Genomic DNA, 20,815 nt, shown 5'->3' on the forward strand with positions numbered 1-20,815 from the left:
TTTACTCCTCCAAGAACGGAAGAAAATTGAGGGATGTGTGAGCGCCTCCCTCCCAGTGTGGAAGAGGCTGGGGATGTTGTGGGAAGGCAAAGGTGCCCTCATGGCCCCAGCCACCTGCACCCTCACCCAATTTCCCATCACCATGTTACAACATTACTGACCTACTTCTGGTGGTTTTCTTACAAATTACTATTGATTTAATTAATGGAAATTAAACTCAGTAACAATAGTAAAACCCCATTTCAGACAGTTTGCAATTAACATAACTCTCCTCTCTAAACCACCCTCCTGAGAGGGCAGGCAAATATATTGCAGAGATCAGTGGGATCCTGTAACTTTTATGTTCTCTCAAAACAACTCCTTGCTTTTTATTACTGAAGCGTGTTTGAATTTAGATTGCAGAGACATTCTACATTGTTAGTGTCTTTTAAGAATCTCAGAGTATCTGTGAAACACTCTTACCTTCATCTACTCTGTTTCCTTCCTGCTGATTTTTCCATACTAGCTATATATTAATTCAAACCAATGTTCATTTATTAAATATCTCAGCAACTAGGCAAACGTGTAGCAATCATAATTCCGTTTCCATCACAACAGGCAGGCTCCAAATTATGCCCACTTTTATCCTACTCCACTCACCTAAGTCCCATTGTTATGATTTATATCAATTCATGCATAGATAATGTCTATATGAGTTTAAAAAAAGAGATATGGAAAGATGCCTATACACAATGTATAACAAAGTATGAACTCCAAAGTTCATTTTGTTTTTGTATAAAGCTATCAAGTCCTATATACACTTTTTTTTTTTAATCTTTCTCAGAACCACTTAAAAACTTGTTGAAATAGACAGACTTTATCATGGGTTTTATCTTCTGAAGCAAACCCAGCTCAGCACTATTAACTTGCAACGGTACAATTACTCCTAGAGAATCTTCTGAATTATTGTGTAGTAAAAAAAGTTAACACCTTTTTTGATTATGCGTATTCAAAAACAATCTCTAGGATCCCGATCTTCACTTTCAGTAACTTTGCATAGTAAAAAAAGATCTTAGATACACACCAGTTAACAATGTTTGAAAACATAAACCTAGACTAAATTAACTTTAACATCTTTGGCAAATCCTTCATTCATGTGGTCTGAGATAGGCTGGTACAATTAGATCCAAGATCTAAGTACTGAAGTCCAAATGACAATGCAGAAAAAAAAAAAAAAAGAAAGAAAAGACTGCTTGTAGCATTTTAGCCTGTATACCATCTTCAAAAATAATCAGGAACAAGCATCTTATGTTCTACAGTTCTTTTTCTTTCGATAGAGAAATTATACTGTAGGCAAAGATAACAGTAAAATAAAAATACGTTGATACCTATGCATGTACTCACACTTCCTTAGTCTTGCATCTGTAACCTACTCTTCATCCTTTTTAGAGTAGTATAACTTCAGAGCAGGTATTCATGATTTGTAACAGAGCAAACACTCATCAGAATTATGTCTGTCCTCATCTTTCACACAGAAAGATTCTGGATCAAAATCCTCAAGGTAGGTGAAGTTCTCTTTGTTTACAGTTGTCTCAATCAATTTGAGCAGCCTCTACTTTATGTGGGTTTTTCTTTCATATAAAAAAAAAAACACCTACAGTTTTGAAGACAGAGAGAATGGATACACACACTGCAGAGATGGAAGAACTCGGACACAAAGCTACTCAATTCTTATTTGAAGTCAAAACAGAATGAATAAGCATTCTCTGAAAGTACTCAGGAACTCTATTTATGAAATAGGCTTAGAAACAAACTGCCCTATGTGGTGGTTATTAGAGCAATTACTATTTGCTGTAATACTATCTGAACAGACACACACTGTGATGAAAGCTGCAGTTTAAAAAGCAAGGTGAGGGTCAACATGTTCAAATCAGGTTTCAGTTTTTGTCAGGGTTGTCACTGAATTTAATGCTTTGAACTCACTAATGGTAATTAATAGCTATTAACCACTGTTCAAAGCAGTCATACATCTATACACAGATAAAATACTTGTTTTAACAGTAAGTCTCCTGGCTGCAGAAATTATTTCATCTTTCTCCCAGTTCTTCCTCAATATGCATGATCCCAGGTGCCCAGAGATCAGCATCTTGTGTGAGCCCACTATTGACTTCTCTGCTCAGTGACCAGAGTTGCAAAACATTAAACTAAGAGTGCCAGCTGTAGTTATTATTTTTTTTTTTTTATATATACTGCAACCATGCAGGGAGCTCTACAAATTCCTGGAAGAAGAAATATTGTCTACCCTTATTGGCTAGATGGCTTACTTCATTTTCTGACTCTTAAATATATTTCTAACAGGTAGGATTGATTCTATAATGATAAAAAAGTTCTGCATTTATGCAGATTGAAGTGAATCAATACTATTATTTTTTAAATTCCTAGAACAGGAATAATCTTTTATACATAATAAATGAATGAACTTGCACTCAATTGTATTTAAAGGATAAAAGTTATAATGGTGTGAATTCAAGAACTATATTAAGATCTGGAGCTTTGACAAATAAAGTATTGCTGTCAGCAATCACCCATGAGTGAATTGTCAGGGACAGAAATTAATGGTGGACACAGGTACACATCTAAGGCATATTTGGGGCTAGTTGGGTTTATTTACTCATTAACCGATCTTTACCAATCCTTAGTCTTTCTTTGAAGCTTTTTGCATTTAAAAGATATTTACAGTAGGGATCAACTAATTAAGCGTCAAGTTCCTACCAACAGGCAATATTTTTGCTGTGCTAGGGCCCGGGGCTGTAACAACAACCACCTCAGAAAATCCAAGCCACTAACTTGGATGCTAAACTTGGAATCAATCTTAGGTTAGTCCTACAAATAATCCAATATCTACAACAAGAAATAAAATAAGAATTATATACATATATAACGTATATATGTGTGTGTGTGTTTTTCCTTCATCTGAGAAGAAATCTGAGATGGACAGCCCCTAGATGTAGTTTTTTATTCCATAATGAAAATGCATGTTGCTTGTAATTTAAGTCTATATGCACAGGTACTCATGGAGAGAGTGGGTTTATCTGCTTGCTCTAATGTTAGAAAGAGGACATTAGATTCAGACCACCTCTTAGTTTGCATTTACAAAGCTTGCTATGTGTTAGCTACAAAACAGTATTTTCCAGTTCACTCTGAAAAAGAATAAATATACTTTGATGGAGAAGTACCTAACATGCAGGCTTATTTCAGTTACTGTAGAGTGTTTGTTACACTAGTGCACACACTAGATATTTTCTGAAAACTGTCAGAGTCACTCTCAGATGACCACAAGACCTCTCTGTTAAGCTATAAGAGATTTAATAAAATAATAAATATCTGAAGTAGATAATTCCCTGTATGCCTACAGTTGTATACATGCAAACATACAGACATACACACAGAGTAATTAAAGTTGAGAGGAACCTCTGGAGGTGATACAGCCCAATGCCCTCCCAGCTGCCCAGTATCTGAAATAAATGTGAAACAAATCAAAAAGGAAGAGAAAAAGATCTTGTATTGAATGTTTCTGAAATAGTATAAAAGAAAGATAGACAGACACACAGACAAGAAAGATTTCCTTGAGTAGTGGCTAGTAGCATTGTTGCTCTCCATTTGAAAGTTATGGCCTTTCAAAATCATTCAGGTAAGACAACTGTTGCAAGTTTTTACTTCAAGAGTCTCTAAGAGAAACATCTTGTTACCATGCTAATGTGCCCAGTTGTTTTTTCTTAGGAATTGCCACCACTGAGTTCTTGCAGTTATACATCTGCAATGGTCACTAAAAACTCTAAGAATTTCCGAATAAATAAATAAATAAATATATTAACTTTACAGATGTTCCCTAGAAGATGGGAAAAATGAATCATTTAGCTCCAAATTTATCATTTTTTTCTGAAAATTTGTTTGTTTCCCTGGGTATTTTTGCCTTTATAGGATTAGTTGTTTTTGCATTGATCTTCTCAGGGCTATCAGATTATCAGTGGAGAGAAGTGTCCAACAGTTATCACCTACTTATCATCCAGCAGCAGTCATCAGTAGGTTTTGGTAACAGTGTATGCATGCAGTTTACTTTACACATCTCTAACTGTGAATGACCTGAGGCACCATGAACACACAACATGTATGGAAAAGGGAAACAGGAAAACATTATACTGATGAAAAAAGCAAATTACTGAATCATCAAGCAAATAGTAGTACTTCCTAGATCTCACAGAAGCCTTTTTAATTCCTTACATTTCTAGCCTTTATGGCTTTATAAAATGAATTTGCAGTTTAAATAATATACATCACAGCTCTTATTGCTCCACTTTTCCCCTTTTGTTTGTAATAGCACTCACAGTGAAAAATAATAATCAAATGTAGAAAGTCACAAGAAAAGGACAAGAACATTTTTATATGCAGTGGTTCCAGCAATAAAAAATTATAGCCATAGTTTCAAGTTCTTCACCTACAGATCTAACAGCATGATCTTGGCCAGTACTAAACGCTGTTTGCTCCAAACTAACTAGAAATACTGCTGCAGGTGACAAACACCTGCTCTCTTCACCTGTGCCAAAGTCAACACTGCAGTGGCTATGAAAAATAGACCTCTGTATTACTTTGAAGGTAAACCAAAATATTCTGATATCTTAGACATAAACAAGACATGAAGGCATTTGATAAGTGCATACCATCCTTGTTCTCTCCTCAGAGCTTCAGAATTAGAATATGTGCAGACACATGCATTTACATATACATAAGCACACACTTTTTTCAAGAAAGTCAAAGTTCAAAAGTCACCTCTAAAGACTGTTCTTATTGCAATACCCATTAAAAAAGAATTTGTGATGCCATTGAAAACCTACTCAAAACACTGAAAAAGACATTAATGAAACTTTTACTGCAGAAACACAATTATGCTGCTTTGCTCACTAAATTTCTGTAGACCACACATTTCCTAATATATATAGATCACAGAAAATATGGTGGGGTACTCTGTCAGCTAGTGTTGAAGTGCTGTATGCTCATGCTAAAGTCCTTGAAACTTCATTTTATTGATGTGCCTTAATTGCATTGAGTCCTACCAAACACAGCCCATGTAGGCCTAAGGCCAAGTGAAGCCCAGGCATTATTTTTTTAAGAACTTCAATATTAAGCCCTCATTCAGAATAAACTACATGTTAGATACAGATAGCTATAGATTTTTTTTTTTTTTTTTTTTAAGAATAAAACCAAGGCAGTCTTGCAAAACTCTTATCTTGATCCAATCTTATTCCCCGTTTATGCTAACAATATAGAACAGGTAGCTTGGAGCTCTTTATCTTTCCACTGATTGTATCATTTTGTATTCTGTAAGTACTTCATTGTCCTCAGTTATAAATGAGCTGTAACAGAATTTTAATAAAATTCAGGAAACACTTTCTGATTCATGTTTGCTATTAAACACAACTAAAATGAAATTTATTATTTCAGTTGGGATAATACATTTAATACTGATAATGATAGATCGCTTAAGATATTAACTTCTAATCAGATGTAACTGAAATATCTTTCAGCTTATAAACGTTTAAGTATTGTGTTAGGCTGTGCTCTGTTTCTTCACTGTACAACAGAAAATACAATCAAATGACTAGATTTTCTGTACTGTAACGTTTTGTTAAATTCATTCAACCAAGCAATTGCAAGTTCAAGAAATTGGTTATTTCCTGTCAAAGAGTATGTTAGCATAACATGTTGAATAGCTTCTGCATGATACTGAAGAAAAGAGATTTCATTTTCACAAGCTGTATTTGTTGCAAGAACTTCCTTGTTTCCTTTACATCTTACACTGGCTATCGAATCAGGCTCCTTTAAACAAAAGATATCTAGAAATATTGGATACATGTTCATTTACTGAGCATTATTCATTCTATATGCATGTTGTGTGTTTATATATTTCATACATGTTCGAGTTTGGTAATTACATAATACAGACCCCATTTATTAGTTTTATTCATATAACCCAAGTAGATTTTTAATAAAATTGTTAATTAAATTTAATCAAGTTTCAATCCAATAAACCTTTATTTTAATCCTTTTCTCTGAATGTTGAAGTTTACTCCTGATTTATGAACATACCCTCATTGTATAACTTATGCCTTGGAGTGATAATTTGCAGATCAGTTATTTGACAAGAACTGGGAGGAAGCCATTTCCTCTTTCTTTGCCCAGCTGCTCTAGGCAGTGAGAATAAAGAGACACTATAAACTATTTTACCTTCCTTAAAATCCACAGAGAACAATAGATACTGCTCCTTTGGGTAAACTCCAATCCCTCAGTCCCCTATTTAAGTGATATTTTTACACTGAAACTCAAAATGTTTCAGGTAAAAATACGTTTTTTTTGTTTGTTTGTTTTTTGTTTTTTTTGTTGTTGTTGTTGTTGTTGTTTTTTGTTTGTTTGTTTGTTTTTAGCACCAAAACATAGCCACCTTTCTTGTTTCCCTAAGACTGTATGTAATAACTCAAATGAGAAGACCAAAATTCAAAATATGAACCACATTCAGTTGGGTAAGATTGCCAGGGGAAAATGGACATTTAGAAATCTGCTCTACAACAAACAGAAAGTAGTTTTTCTTAGTGACTGTTCATAGTGCTCTACTAGGTACAATAAGATGTAGTATTTTAGATTTGCCATCGAGAACCCCAAGAATTTGCCAAGCCTCAGCATTCAAATGTTTTCTCTTTGCCAGTGTCATAGTTGACTGTTATTGAATGATTATATACTGTAAAATTACATCAAAACAAAAGCCACCTTTAAAAATTGTCCCTTTTTGCATGGTGAATCATCTCAAGCAACTACCAGTTGTGGAAGCTGGAGCCTTTTCTCAACAGTTGTTCTTGTTAAAGACCTTATACTGTTATTGCTAGGGATGAAAGATGCATGCTAGCAACATCATACAAGCTACTTGTGCTGAGACTTTCTTTTTTTTGGGGGGGGGAGGGGGGTCATGTTTGTTTGTTTCCTGGAGTTTTCAGGGAAAAATAACCTAATATTTATAAGAATGAAATGGACAGCCTCTCACGTAAAGCCTGAACCAGGACAACAGGTAATTTATTTCAAGATAGTTATAAACCTTGAAACAAGCTCGCTATAAGAAAAGCTAAGATGTTAAATATAACTGTTTCTCTAACCACCTGGAAATTAATCTCAAGATTGTATCCAGTCCTGTAGATTAAAATCAGGCACAACACAAATGGTTATATCAATTACACACTGTTCTACACTAGGAAACAATAATACATATTGTAGTAGTCCATTTAGAGTCACTTAAAGTTTAAAATAACATCTCTCTACCTGATGTGATGCAAAATCCTGGAATCAGGCAATTTCTGGAATCAGCTTAGGTACTAGTGAAAATGCCAAGCTCTATCCTTTCCATACAGTAATGTAAAATCTGGGTACTGAAGAAAAAAAAAAAAAAGCAAGTCAAGACATTACCTCTTTCACCCATATTAATTACACTTGTACTTTTTCAGTGTGTTGCTTAACAGATCTAAAGTGTATTTCCCAATATATTTGCTTTGCTGGAGCTGTACTTTATAAAAACCCAAACATGTTAAAGAATGTTGATTTTTAAAATTAGGTTTATAGTAATATTTAATCTTTGAGATCTGGTCCTTCCCAGAATGCAACAAATCCATTCACAAATTAATAAAGAATATAAAATATATCTCCTCCCATAAATGGCATTGTGATTCTCCACATACCATCTGATGGACTCAGACATAAGTATTTCAGGCTGTCACCTTGCACTGCCCTGAGAAAAACTCACAGGTTTATTTGATTGCACAAGGCAAGCTTGTACAGAGAGGGGAAAATAAAGCAACCATTTAGTTTCACATAGATTAAAGATTAAAACATCGGGCAACTGAGTTTTAAGGGGGGGAAAAACAAACAAAAACAAATTGCTCTTACAAGCCACTACCAATGGGGACAGAGAGAGTTGGCAAACTGCATTGTTAGCAGTTCCCATTCCTGTGAGAAGACCAGGCTTGACTGTAAAAATAAAGGTTAGTTGTCTCGGTGATTGAACGTTTTTTCTTCAGAGAAAGTGTCTAAGGACCCAAGAGTCTCCAACCTCTGACCTTCTAGGTCTTATTAAATGATGCTCTTTTTCATATTTTTTCTCTTCAGTCTAGAACCTCCTCAGCTAACACACAGTCCCTCCACCAGTAGGGTCTCAGTGAGGAAGACCTAAGCATGAGCACCCTCAATGCCATCCAGCAGCATGTTAAGGCATTGCAATGAAGAGGATGAGAATATTGTCACCAAGCAAGTATTAAAGGGAAACAACACAGAGCCAGATCTACAGAGTTCCTGTTGTCCACGATGGAGCAACTGCAAGCCACAAAACTGATTTGCAGAGTACTTCTCTGGGAAAAGAAGCTTACAGATTAACATATTTTCTCCTGAGAGAACACACTTCTCTCCAGCTCAAACATTTTTTGTTGGGTCTCTAAAGAGCTCAGACTATTACCTAATGGAGTTATTTTCACTGTTGTTGACCTTTACTATGCGAATTTGTATAAATATAAGCCCTGTCTGGCTGAAAGGGCAGTGGTAATAAAGTCTCTTAATCCAAGACTAGAGGTGGAAGACTGTAGATGCAGTTCAATGTACCTTAGTCTGAGAATGCTTTTACCTACCTGCAAGTGAGAACATGTTAACATGACTGCCTTCAAAACTAATCAGTATTACTTTCATATCCCCACTTTTCTGTTGAAAATAATGAGAAATCACTGAACAGTTAGTTTTAAAAAAATAATATATTAAAAGATTTTGCTGTATGAAGTTGATTGTTTTTAAAATGCCTACCTAAAATTGTTAATGTAAATTATGAACTGGATATCTGTTTAAAGCAGGCTTTGTTTAATGTGTTTTAATAGAAAATAATCAGTGCAGTATATACAGTACATTTCCATTAGAGTGTTGCAACATAAAAATATTTTATAGTATATCGTAAACAGTTTTGTGTTTACAATACATTTCCATTAAAGAGATCTGTTATAGAAGCTGTTTTTAAAAATCAAACAGTAAACAGTTTTCAGCATAGAATGTTTCCATTAACAGCCTCTGCATAACGAAATCATATTTAGAAAAAAAAATCTAGTGATTGTTTTGCATAAAAGGTGCATTAGCATGGAAAATTTCAGCAAAAATTATGATCTTTTGATTACATTTAGTTACTGCATTCCTGTCAGAAGCACATACTACAGTGGTGGTAGGTGAATTGCTGGTTTAGATAAGCGAAATATAATTCATAATTGCTATAAATGCATTATTTTATTTTCTTTCAGAGGTCTTTCTGACAGTGCAGATTCTGCATTTGAGTATGGTGTGCATCAAAACAACACCTAGATGCTCAAGCCAGACAAGGGCAAGGCGGTACACCAACACAAAGAAGAAAGCTTCTGGGGGGTGGGGGTGGGGGGGCATAAAAGAGTAAATGGAGTGATGTGCCTTGCTTAAGACCATAGTCACATCCTTACCACAACAGGGAAGAGTAGCCAGACCTCCACAGTACCACAGCAGGCCTGGAGAGCCCCTTAGGATATTCAGCTTAGAGTTTCTGATCAATTAATTTCTTAATTCTGCTTGAAGCATTTGAGACGGCAAACATCGCATTCTCTGCTTGTTATTTTTACTGGTACTTGCAATGGTCAGTAGTCTTCTGCCTTTTTAGGGATGCACTCACAAAAATTACAGATTTATTATACTCAGGCAGTAGGAACTGCCATCAAATGGATTTAAAGTTCATTGTTCATTTAGACTTGTACAGATCACTCACATGCAAACTTTTTAACAATGTGCTTATCTAATTGCATTTATAACTGCACTTATTTTTTTCCTTATAAACAAATGCTAGGATATGGGGCTTTTCTATTCTAGGTTCTTGCTCTCAAGACTTACCACAGTAGTCTTTTCTGAAAGATTCATGATTTCAAATCAAACGTATTGCTAGAGGTAGCTACTTTATGGATGGCTTTATGAGGGTTCTCCCGTCCCACTCTACAAAAGCATAAGACAAATATTTATTTTAATTCTACAAGATCCAGAAGTTGATTCAGAGCTCATTTATACTTCCTTAAATAAATTAAAAAAAAAAAAAAAACAAAAAAAAAACATAAGTAATCTTGCTATAATGAGTACGATAAACCATCAGGAATTAATGCAAAATGTTAATACTTACACCAAGAATGTGGGAGATATTTTTCCAATTTGCATTTTGTTACTGCTTTATGATATTTACACTCTAAGGAGCATATATTGCATGTAGTATTAATACTTTTAAATCAATTTAATGTTCAGTGCAACTACGTTAATGTAATATTATGGTTAAGGAATTTAAATACATAAATGCCAAGAAATTCTAAAGCTGTTTCCCACAACAGCCATAACTCAGTTGCATATAAATCTTAATGTAACAGGAGTATTAAAAATATGAAAATTAATTCATTAAAGTAGGCTTTTTGGAAGATACAACATCTCTTCACTGATTGTTTCAATGACTAATAAAGCATTTTGCTCTCAATAGCCACTCAGAGCCAAACAATCTCCAACAGTCTTGTATTACTTCTGCAGCAGCACATCATCTGCTCAGCAGAACCCTTATGACTGTTCATTTGTGAGCAAAAGCAAAATTATTCTGGGTAGTGCCAAAGTTGCAATTAGGAGTATGCTATCTCTTTCTATTAATAAACACCCCTCACTAAAACCTGTCCTTTCCTTTTGCTCAACTGCTTTTGGTGTCTTCCACAGTCATCGCCTCTGCCTGCCCAGAAGAATAAAAACTTGCAGTCCAGGAAAGTCCTGAGCTATTTCAGCAGCTGGACTCGGTCGTACCAGCAGTTCTGCCACCACTTCCATAGCTAAAGTTGACCAGGTCATGGGGACAACATCATAACTATTCTCAGAGATGGACATGGGACAAACAGTAACGCTTAAAGGTACAGCTTAATCAGCCATACCCTTTGGCTATCAGTACCCACCTCTGTCTCCCTATTTGCCCACTGTTTTTGCCTAGTATTTGTTTAGCTATGGCAGGCATAACACTTCACTGCAGTGTCCTCCCTTTCTATTTGGCAACTAGGATGAAAGAGCCTCCTCCTGACCAAAGACTGAGCAGAACAAGCCACAAGCAGCAAAGAGGATATGTGAAATCCACCAACTCTTAAGGCCCATTCCTACTCCATTTTAAAATTCATCTACAGACAATGCTGAAAGTCAGACCAAAGAGTGAGACACAAAGATAATTTCACCAACACAGCATAGATAAGCATTGGGCCCATGTCTGTCAGCATCATATACACTTCAAAAAGTTACCAGTTCTGGTAAGCTTTACCATCCACACTTGTCGATTTAATATGTTGTCACTATCCCAAATAATTAATAAGATCATAAATAATAATGGAGCACATTCCTGGAAATAAGGACAAAACATAGAGCTGGTACATGATCTAAGAAATGCTAAGTGGCCACCCCTCACCCTTTGCAGTGCAGGAGCTTCTGTAGTAGCTTTTTATTGATCAATTGCACTCCCAGGAATAATGATATGAAAGGAGTTCTAAGGAAAGAAAGACTTTACAAGACCTATAAATATAACATATGTGGAAGTACACACTACACCTATCAAACTCTGGCTGTTGCTCTTGAGAGCTCATGGGAAGCATTTAGAGTAGGTTACGAAGGCTTTCATATTTCTGAATTGGTAAGGAAAATGATGTCCTGTTATTAAAGACTTCTTCCAGCTTTAACTATGAATCTGACATAAGTGTCAAGAGGAAGCAGAATGGTAGGAACTTGTTATAATGAAATATTTGATAGGTTCACTGGAGCTATGGAAAAGGAAAAAAGTCCAAAAAAAAAAAAAGTGAAGCTTCTTATTAAGATCCAGCTAAAATATAAGCCAGAGGACAGAGTAATACATAGCAGACTTTTGTGGTGATATAAAAAAAATAACAATTTAGAAGCAAATTGTATACTGTGAAGTAAAGATAAAGGAATGCCAGTTAAATACCTGTTATTTAATTAGGTTTATACTCATAAGCAGTTATGCATAAATTAATATAGGAAATACTGCATGCTTGCAAAACAGGAAAAACAACCTACACATTTAAAATCCTATGACACAATACAATTGGTTGCCATATTCACAATCCTGTAGAGTTAGTACTAGTAAGACAATTAAGACAGTAGACATTTCTTCTATAGGAAATTACCACCTTTAACTAAAACTTCAGACATTGTTAACGGCTCTATACTATTTAGCATGTACATTTATAAATACTATAATTTGTATAATCAGCATCATTTGTAGCATGTCTCTTTCTACTTAACTCATTCTTGAGAGTATAATAAACACCCAAAATACAATTTTTAACTATTTTGGGGGATATGTTTGAGACAAAGCGGAGACACAGCACACACTAAACCACTCACAAACTTATGTTTTACAAAGCCAGTTATTCATCCTATTAACAGCAAATGTCATCTTGAATTAAAAAGAAGCCATTCATATATAAATGTGATACCTCTAAGGCCAAAATATTTGCCTGCACAGGAACTTACCAAAAGACTTTGTCTCCCTCCCCTTACCATTAGCTAAAAGCTCTAGTTTAAGGCAAAAATGTTTCCAAATCACAAGCGACAGTAATTGATCAGCTATGCAAAACAGGCAGCAGAACATACCTGAAAGTACGTGATGTAGTAAAACAGGGATATAGAAGGAAATCTTAACTTTCAGACTGACAGGGTTGACCCCTCGGGTCGTGTGTACCAGACAACTATGTACAGTTTTTTTGAGTTGAAGCACACCCTGCCTCTTCCACAGTTGTGGCAAGTCAGAAACACTCTGCATTGTCCCAAACCAGCCCATGACTGGCCTAAAATAAAATAATAATAATAAACACAACGCTGTAGAAATAGTGGCATTAAGCGCATACTATAAGTTCGCTGCAATTGCAAATTCTAACTGTAGCTAAGGTCTCTGTGTGCCCAAATTAATGGTGAAAAAAAAAATCAGTGTCAAACCTAAAACCATTGCTCAGGATAAAGAGTCTATGATGAAGTCTTACCAGCAGGAGTTCTAGAAGTGCTTTTTTGTGTACACTCTTCCAACCCACAGAGCCCATCTCTACTTGGATGGGAATGGTTCATCACGCTCATCACTGACATTGCTGAGTAGATAGATAGATATTCAAGCATACCTCTGAAAGATTCAAGTGCAGTACTGAGATAGTAGCCAGTAATTATCAAGGATAAGTAGTGTGATTGCTGTGATTCTTTCTAGGTAAATCATACAGAGAGGACTTCCTTCTCAAATGGCTTCAGATTCCTCTTGCATAAGTTGACCATTGGTGCATGAAAGCTTTCCTGGTAACAAAGAGTTAATGTTTTGTTTATAGGTGTAATCCAGAGTCTTTACTGTACCCATGCTTATCCTGCTCAAGGACGAGTCTCAGAGAGAATGTAAAATTTGTAGCATAAGCATTTCTGATAGTTTATGTTGACTCTAAATTTTGTGAGTAATATCCCTCAAGTGGGATAAATGAACACACAACCAGCTTTAATGCTCCTACAAGCACTCAGCTCGTGGGATCATTCTCTAGATCAACCACACTGAAAGCCAATTGATTCTATATATTTCAGTACACATCTGAAAATATCTTTGTTCATTAGCAATACTGCTGCTTCATGGGGTTATTACCGTACTTTCAAAGGACACTTCTTTACCTTGGAAAGATTTTAGACAATGGGGAATTCCTTTTGGGAGGGTCAAGAATTAATTAGAGTTACTCTATGAATAGAAATTTTATACAGCAAAACCCAGAAGAACTAAAGCTAAATGCCCCAGAAGCAGAAGGCACATGCCTGAACTATTATGGGAGTCTTTGTTGGCATAATTTCTAGGCAAAAATCTCAGTGATTAAAAGGGCCCCTTTCATTATTACCATATTAGAAACATATGCAGACTGCTTATATTAATGTTTGAATGCTCATACTTAAATAATTAAACAAAGTGATGCTCTTTTTGTGCATGTAAGCCACAAGTCAATTATTAAAATATTCAGATGAAACAAATAAAACATTGATTTACCCTTTGAATCCTACTGAAACACTCAAATCAAGACCCTTGCTGACAACTTTTTATTGGTTTATTTTAAAAATCAGTGTCTGTCCAGCACCTTGCAACTCCTCCACACCTGACAGCTTCTGCTTATGCAGACTGTAGCTCTGAAAATAACTTTATACAAATAATAATAATAATAATAATCTAGTTTTCCTGAGGAAAAGATTACAAATTTAAACTGCTTGCAACTCACCAGTTTGACAAAGCCCTTATTTCTGTGTTCACATCCAGCTACATGCAGTTGTTTGCTGCTGCAGGAAGCAGGGAAAAGCAGAGCTAGCACAGAAGTGGCAGGGGGGACACCATCAACATGCACCAACACACCACCCATGAGCTAATGTTTTTGAAAGCTGCTCCATTTTGCACTTCACTGCAGGAGGGACAGTGTCTCCTGCATGGCTCTGTGTCTGTTGTCTAATCACTAGGCCACTTACTTTCTCATGCATGTAAATTAATGAATTAATATGATTAAACAGACTTTGTAGGAACTGGGGATTCATATCGCTAATGAACACTTCAGAATTTATTTATTTTTCCAATCTAAAAGAGGGAACACAAACAATAGATTGTTTTGGTCAGCCATGTTGCAATTATTACTCCCATAGACAAGCACAGTAGTGCTTTTGACCATAGAAAAGATTACAAGATTACAAACTAATATATTTAGTACAAAGTACACACAAAACAAAAGGCCCTATGAAGTTTCTCATTATTTTCCTGAAATAGCTGGTCTAGTTGTCAAAGGCTAAATTATAATTTGTAACCCCCCCAAAAAACCCTTATGTGTAAGTATGTGGAATGTAACTCCATGCTATGTTGGTGAGGACTGAGATAGCTGCAAAAAACACTAAGATATGCTTGTATAACCAGACTCTAGTACTTCTTACCCAGTTAACAGCTCGCTCAGCCTTCTGCCAATGCTTCCCAGACATGAATAAACTCCTGTTTTAAGTAATGCCTTTGTTCCATGCAGAGATAGAGAGGGATATTCTGAGTAGACAAAGATGCCTATGAAATCAGCTGCTAGAGGATAAGGCCCCCTCATAGGCTGTATTTCACGCAGCCTGTCAAAGTATTTGTTATCTAGTATCTGTTTTGACTTACTTGGTGGATAGATATTATAGAAACACAAACCTCTTAAGATTTATGGTAACGGAAGGAAGAAGGAAGCCTACTCCTCTCCTTCTCCCCTCCCATCTCCCTCTCCCCTCCCCCCCCCCCAGCAACAGTCACACAACCACCAATGTTAAAGTGATGCTACGGCTGCTGAGCTGAAATAATTTTTCGTTCTTCTTTGTATTGTCTTATTAACAGTAATGTGGTTTCTAGCAGATGATCTTACTGTCACTCTGGAGAATACTTGTTTTATTGATGAAAAGAAGAAAAAGTCATTAGCAGTAATGTTGGTGAAGGTGCATATATTCGTAGCAGCAGAATGGAAAACACAAATAGAATATTAAATGCAACAACTAGCAGGAATGCAAAATTAGTCAAGTGCAAAGTTGTGAGAAATTAAAAAAAGAAAAAGCCAAACAGTTCAAGTATTTACAAGGGGTCCGGCCTTGCTAGCTACAGCCCGCTCCCTACTACTTGGCTGGCATGATAGGGCACTGTAATAATCTGGGTAATGGAAAATCCAAGCTTATAGGCATTTTGTGAGCATATTGCAGGGATCTAAACAGCTCTGTAGAGTCAGCTTGAATCAAGCAAGACTCATAACACACTGCTCGGCTCTGTCCCTGACTGACCTGGGCTGGTTGCCTGCGGAGCCACCAAAACGCCTGAGCTCTGTGCATCCTGCTCTGGCAGGCTGTTACTAGCCCGAGCACAGCGACAGCCCTGAGCCAGCACACTGAGCTCCCGCGGCACCATGCCCAAGATAATCACCTTTCCCACGAGCTGGACACCGGGATGCACACACAGAGTGACAAAGCCAGCTCCGGACAGCCCCACACCACCCTTCACAGGGCCAACAGCAGCTGCACTGGGGCTCCCCGGCCCCGAGAGTGCCCGCAGCGAGCAGGGGCTCACCGCTGGGTGAGCAGCCTCTTCGTGTTGTGATGCATACCTTATGCAATGTGCATCAGCGACAGAGGGGAGGAGGGGGAAAGATCAGCTGCAAAATGAAATGTCTCCGCATAGTCAGAGCACAGGCATTTGAATCCTGGAGTTTCTCATGTGTCTGATCAGCATGGTATTTAGGCATGTAAGTAATCTCTTGTGTTTTTCATGTTTAAATCGAAATCTCTGGGCACACACAAAACCCTGCAGGACTTAGCTTAATTTTGCTAAAAAAACATATGCTTTTCACTGTTTAAAAACAAAGCTTGTCAAATCAGCAAATAAATACTTTTCTATTGAAATCTTATTGAAGGTTTCAGAAGAAAAAAAAAAATATATATATATATCCCCTTTGACCACTGAGTATAGATTAAAGGACATTTTTTTTTTAAGATACGATCTTCCAAATTAAAGGTAAAGTAAAACCTGACCTGAGACTAGTGATCTCAGTGTACTGCTCTGCTGGTAAGCACTGGTTGGAGCTAATTAACGTGTCCTGAAGCCTCTGCAGCTACCTCCTGGTCAGAAGAGGCTGAGAGCATTGGAAGTGCACCTGAGCTTAGGCAAGACTTCATACTTTATGGCTGTGCCTACCAGAAAACTGTGTGTAGTCATCAACAGAAATTAAAGCTGGAATTTTCTACTAAATTCAGGAATTTTCTACTAAAATATATTTTGCAGTAGGGAGAAAAAAAAAAAAATCACAGTTGAAAAAGCTACTGCCTTCTCTTCCTGACCCAAAGCAAAAGCCAGCCTTTTCATCTTCATGATCTCTTTGGCCTGGCAGGACATGATATTAACTGATGTTCAAACCAGTGTACTAGGGGAAGAACTGAAGAACACTTTTTAAAGTCTGTCATTTCATAAACCAATCCATATATGTCATACATTCCTCTAAAGCTATAAAACATTTTATACAGTGCATTTTATTCTATTTATTTGACTATAATTCACTTCTGTGTATATTGTACCTACATTAATAACATCATTAGGGTTGCAGTGATCTTATAAATATCTTATTAAACTTCCTGAGGTCAGAAAAATCCAACCTCGTAGCTGCTCCACCAAAACATCCATATCTGCTAGTATAAGCGTATTCCAAACCAATTCCAAACATATCACAGCAACCAGAATTACAAATGGAAATCAAATAAACCACTGAAATGCCATCACTCAGCTCTGCTGTGCTGTGGCACCTGCTCCCAGGCTGGATGCGTGCTGGGGCCACCCCGCAGCCCTGTGCCAAGATGAGCAGTCCCTGTGCAGTCTCCACCATGACCTCTCTCAGCAACAGCAAGGGACCCCATGTGCAAACTGAAAGTATGAGGTGTAGCACAGCCATCACCTCTGGGGTTTGATTCTTCTTCTGCATGCACAACTCAAAGAAGTCTTAAGATAGTCAGCATAGTTTCCACTAGCTGATTGATCTAGTGCTTTTCAATGCCCTGTCTTTATTTTAACTTACATTCACTTGCAGTCTCTCTCTCCGCACCCCCCCCCCCCCAAAATTCTACTGCTTGGTGTTGCAATGTTTGCTTCCTTCACTGTTATTTCATTAAATAGCAAATCACTCCGAGTTGTTCTCCTCCCATGTCCTGAAGAAAACTCCTTTCCTCTTTTATTGCATTCTGTCCCCCATGACCTTGTTGATCAAACTTTCCCTTTAGAGAAATTCTCTACATGAGTCCACACAGGTTGCACCTAGGGAGATGCAGTCAGTTCAGAGAACCAAGGAAGGAGAAAAAGCCCGTTAGATTTATGAGCTATAACACAGTGGGGCAAATCTGCACCATATAAAATACAATATTGAAATGTTTCCAAAAATAATTTATTATCTCATTATTATTTTTCCATGAGCTTTTAATTTCAATATTTCAGCTTCAGTTTCAATAAGATTTGGTAAAAAAAAAAAAAAAAAAAAAAAAAAAAAAAGGTGGAATACAAGTTTCCCACTAGGTGGAAATGCTGATTTTGTCTCAGATCTAATCAAGATCATTTAGTTAAATAAAAATAAAAACATAAATCCCAGATTTTTCAGAGCAACCAATTTTTGATTGAGGGAAACATTTGGGAATGATGAAACAACACAACATAGACATTCAATCATATTGAATAAAGTTGCAACTGTTTCATTTATATTATTTAAAACTCATATTTAGTGAGTTTTAGGACTTAGTTTGGCTCTAATTTGAATACATATAAGTTCCATTGCCAGAACATATGTTCCTTGGTTCTCTAGCTTAAGATTTTCAGAAACAAAAAATGCATTACTTTAGTTACTATGAAAACTCTCAGAAATCGGAAGCTACAGACAGTGAAGCACCACTTTAATGAGAGGCTACCTGTGGTTAGGCATAAACTAGCAACTACAGTTATTTTTTAATTGCATACCATCTTTAGCACTGTAGATGTAAAGGTCTTTGAAAGTTTAATTCCCCTAGAGCACTAGGGACCCAGGAAAACTTTGTTAAATAACTGAGATAATAGCAAAAAAAAAATCTTGATAACAGTTCAAAAATTTTATAGTATACTTGCCAGAGCAGATATCTGTCTATATTGGATCAAGGCCTGCGGCAGCACAGCAAGGGGAGTGTGGAGGCAATACACAGGCAAGACTACAGAATCGCAGAATATCCCAAGTTGGAAGTGACCCACAAGGATCATCAAGTCTGACTCCTGACTCCACACAGGACCACCCCCAAAAAAATAAATAAATAAAATCAAGCCATATTTCTGAGGGTGGTGTCCTAATGACTCTTGAACTCCAACAGCCTTGGGTTTTGGTGTTTGAAGAGAAGGAAGTGTAGAGAAGTAGATTTCTTGAAAAACAGGACTGCAGCTGGACACAACAGATGCACGCTGAGTAGCTCATTATAGATGGAAAAAACTGCTGCTGCCAGCTTTACCCATTTGCTAGCAGAAGATACTGATACATTGCTTGGGCACAGACAACGGCTCCTAAAAGGCATACGTGCAGATTTGAGGGTTACCAAATATACCTGGGTGCTTAATTCCTTCAGGATGAACGTAGGTATTAAATATTAGTTGTATAGATGTACTGGATTTTATATAGATGGACTAGATTTTATAACTTAGATTGTTCCACCCCTTTCTTATACATGTGATGATATGATCCTGTATGGCTAACACTGGCCTGCAGTATAAAGTTTATGCCATATAATGCACAGTTCTCTGGACACTTCTCCCCAGAAACTGAATTTGATACAAAAATAAGTATTTATGATATTTTCATCATTATATACTCACAAGCATACTTACATGAGTTATATATGAATCGAATAGGTACTAAATATGTGATACAGATATGGTAACAGATAAGGTGAAGGATTATGTGATTAAAGAAGACTCCAACAAAATTTGTTAGGATTATATTCTATTCAGTGCCTGCTTGTCCTCTGTGAGAGCATATCTCTTCCCAGCTTCCCCACCCTGCCCAGAGAGCTATTACAAACAAATACCTGGACATCAGTGCTTTAATTTACTGTGCAGGGTAAGACCGTGAGCATTTCATTTTATTGTTGCCAGTAAATACAGCATACAGCTCTGTGTTTTACAGAGCTAACCTGATTGTCTCCACAGGATTCATTATACCTATTGTATACCTCTGTACACTAACGGTAGTAAGAGGTTGTGCTTCCCACACACACACACTTTCCTTTCTCCAGTTGATTTTTTTTTTTAAACCTTATTTTTAAATCTTTGCCTTGTTTCTTTTCTATTTTGGTGACACACGACTGAATAGTATATGTTACTTCATACCTAATATTAACTCTGGTAGTTTTCCTAATAAAAAGAGTCCATAACCCTTCAGTGGCCATATGGTATTACATATGTTTAGAACAAACTGCAGATGTAACACTTGGAAAATGTCGTCCTTTAGCTGATCTAGATGTTAATCTGCAAATTGAACAAGTGGAGAACCTCTCAACCTGTTATGCCCATGAGCTACAGAACAAATGCTCTGTCATTTACGCCCTTATGAAAGCTTATTGGCCTCCCAAATATGGTATCTGAAGCAGATTCTTCTTTTTAAATCCAGATATTTATTTTGACATTTAAAACAAAAGTTAGAATTTTCAAACATGTGTTAAAATTATTCTGCCATAACCTATAATTTCGATTAAATGAGCAGAACTAGCTCCTAAAGACTGCTTTGAAAATCTTGCTATGAAAATTAAATTTAACACAGAGCAGTCCTCCAGTGCTTTTGATCTACAGTGCTTCTCAGGTGCAGGACAACACTTCTGGTATGTGGCGACAAAAAAAACAGTGCAGATTGAGTGACATTTATCAAGAATCAGGAGATGCCAGTTCATGTCCTTATACTAAGCTAGATAGTCAGGACTACAGCAAGTACTACTAGCTAGTACTACTTAACTACCATGAACGTGCTGTTTTTATTCCTCATTTTTCAAAAATTAAAAAAAAAAGAAAGAAAGAAAAAGAATTGTGAAATGTCTAATGAGAAACAAGAACATTCTGAAACCTTAAAGTTTCATGAAAGAAGACAGAAGGCCTGGTCTGACTAGAGCTCTTAAAGAAAAAGATCCTTCTTCC

At 36.6% G+C, this 20,815-nt stretch overlaps 1 long non-coding RNA gene across 2 annotated transcripts in view; it reads right to left on the reverse strand.

The window, feature by feature from the left end:
* LOC137855978 (uncharacterized) overlaps positions 1–20,815 on the reverse strand; it is an 80,008-nt gene that overhangs the window by 53,864 nt on the left and 5,329 nt on the right. For both annotated transcript variants that reach the window (XR_011096109.1, XR_011096108.1), the window contains exon 2: positions 7,342–7,448. This is a non-coding gene — a long non-coding RNA (uncharacterized lncRNA). The remainder of the gene's footprint in view (positions 1–7,341; positions 7,449–20,815) is intronic.

The sequence above is a fragment of the Anas acuta genome, chromosome 4, assembly GCF_963932015.1.
Source record: "Anas acuta chromosome 4, bAnaAcu1.1, whole genome shotgun sequence".
Classification (NCBI taxonomy): domain Eukaryota; kingdom Metazoa; phylum Chordata; class Aves; order Anseriformes; family Anatidae; genus Anas; species Anas acuta.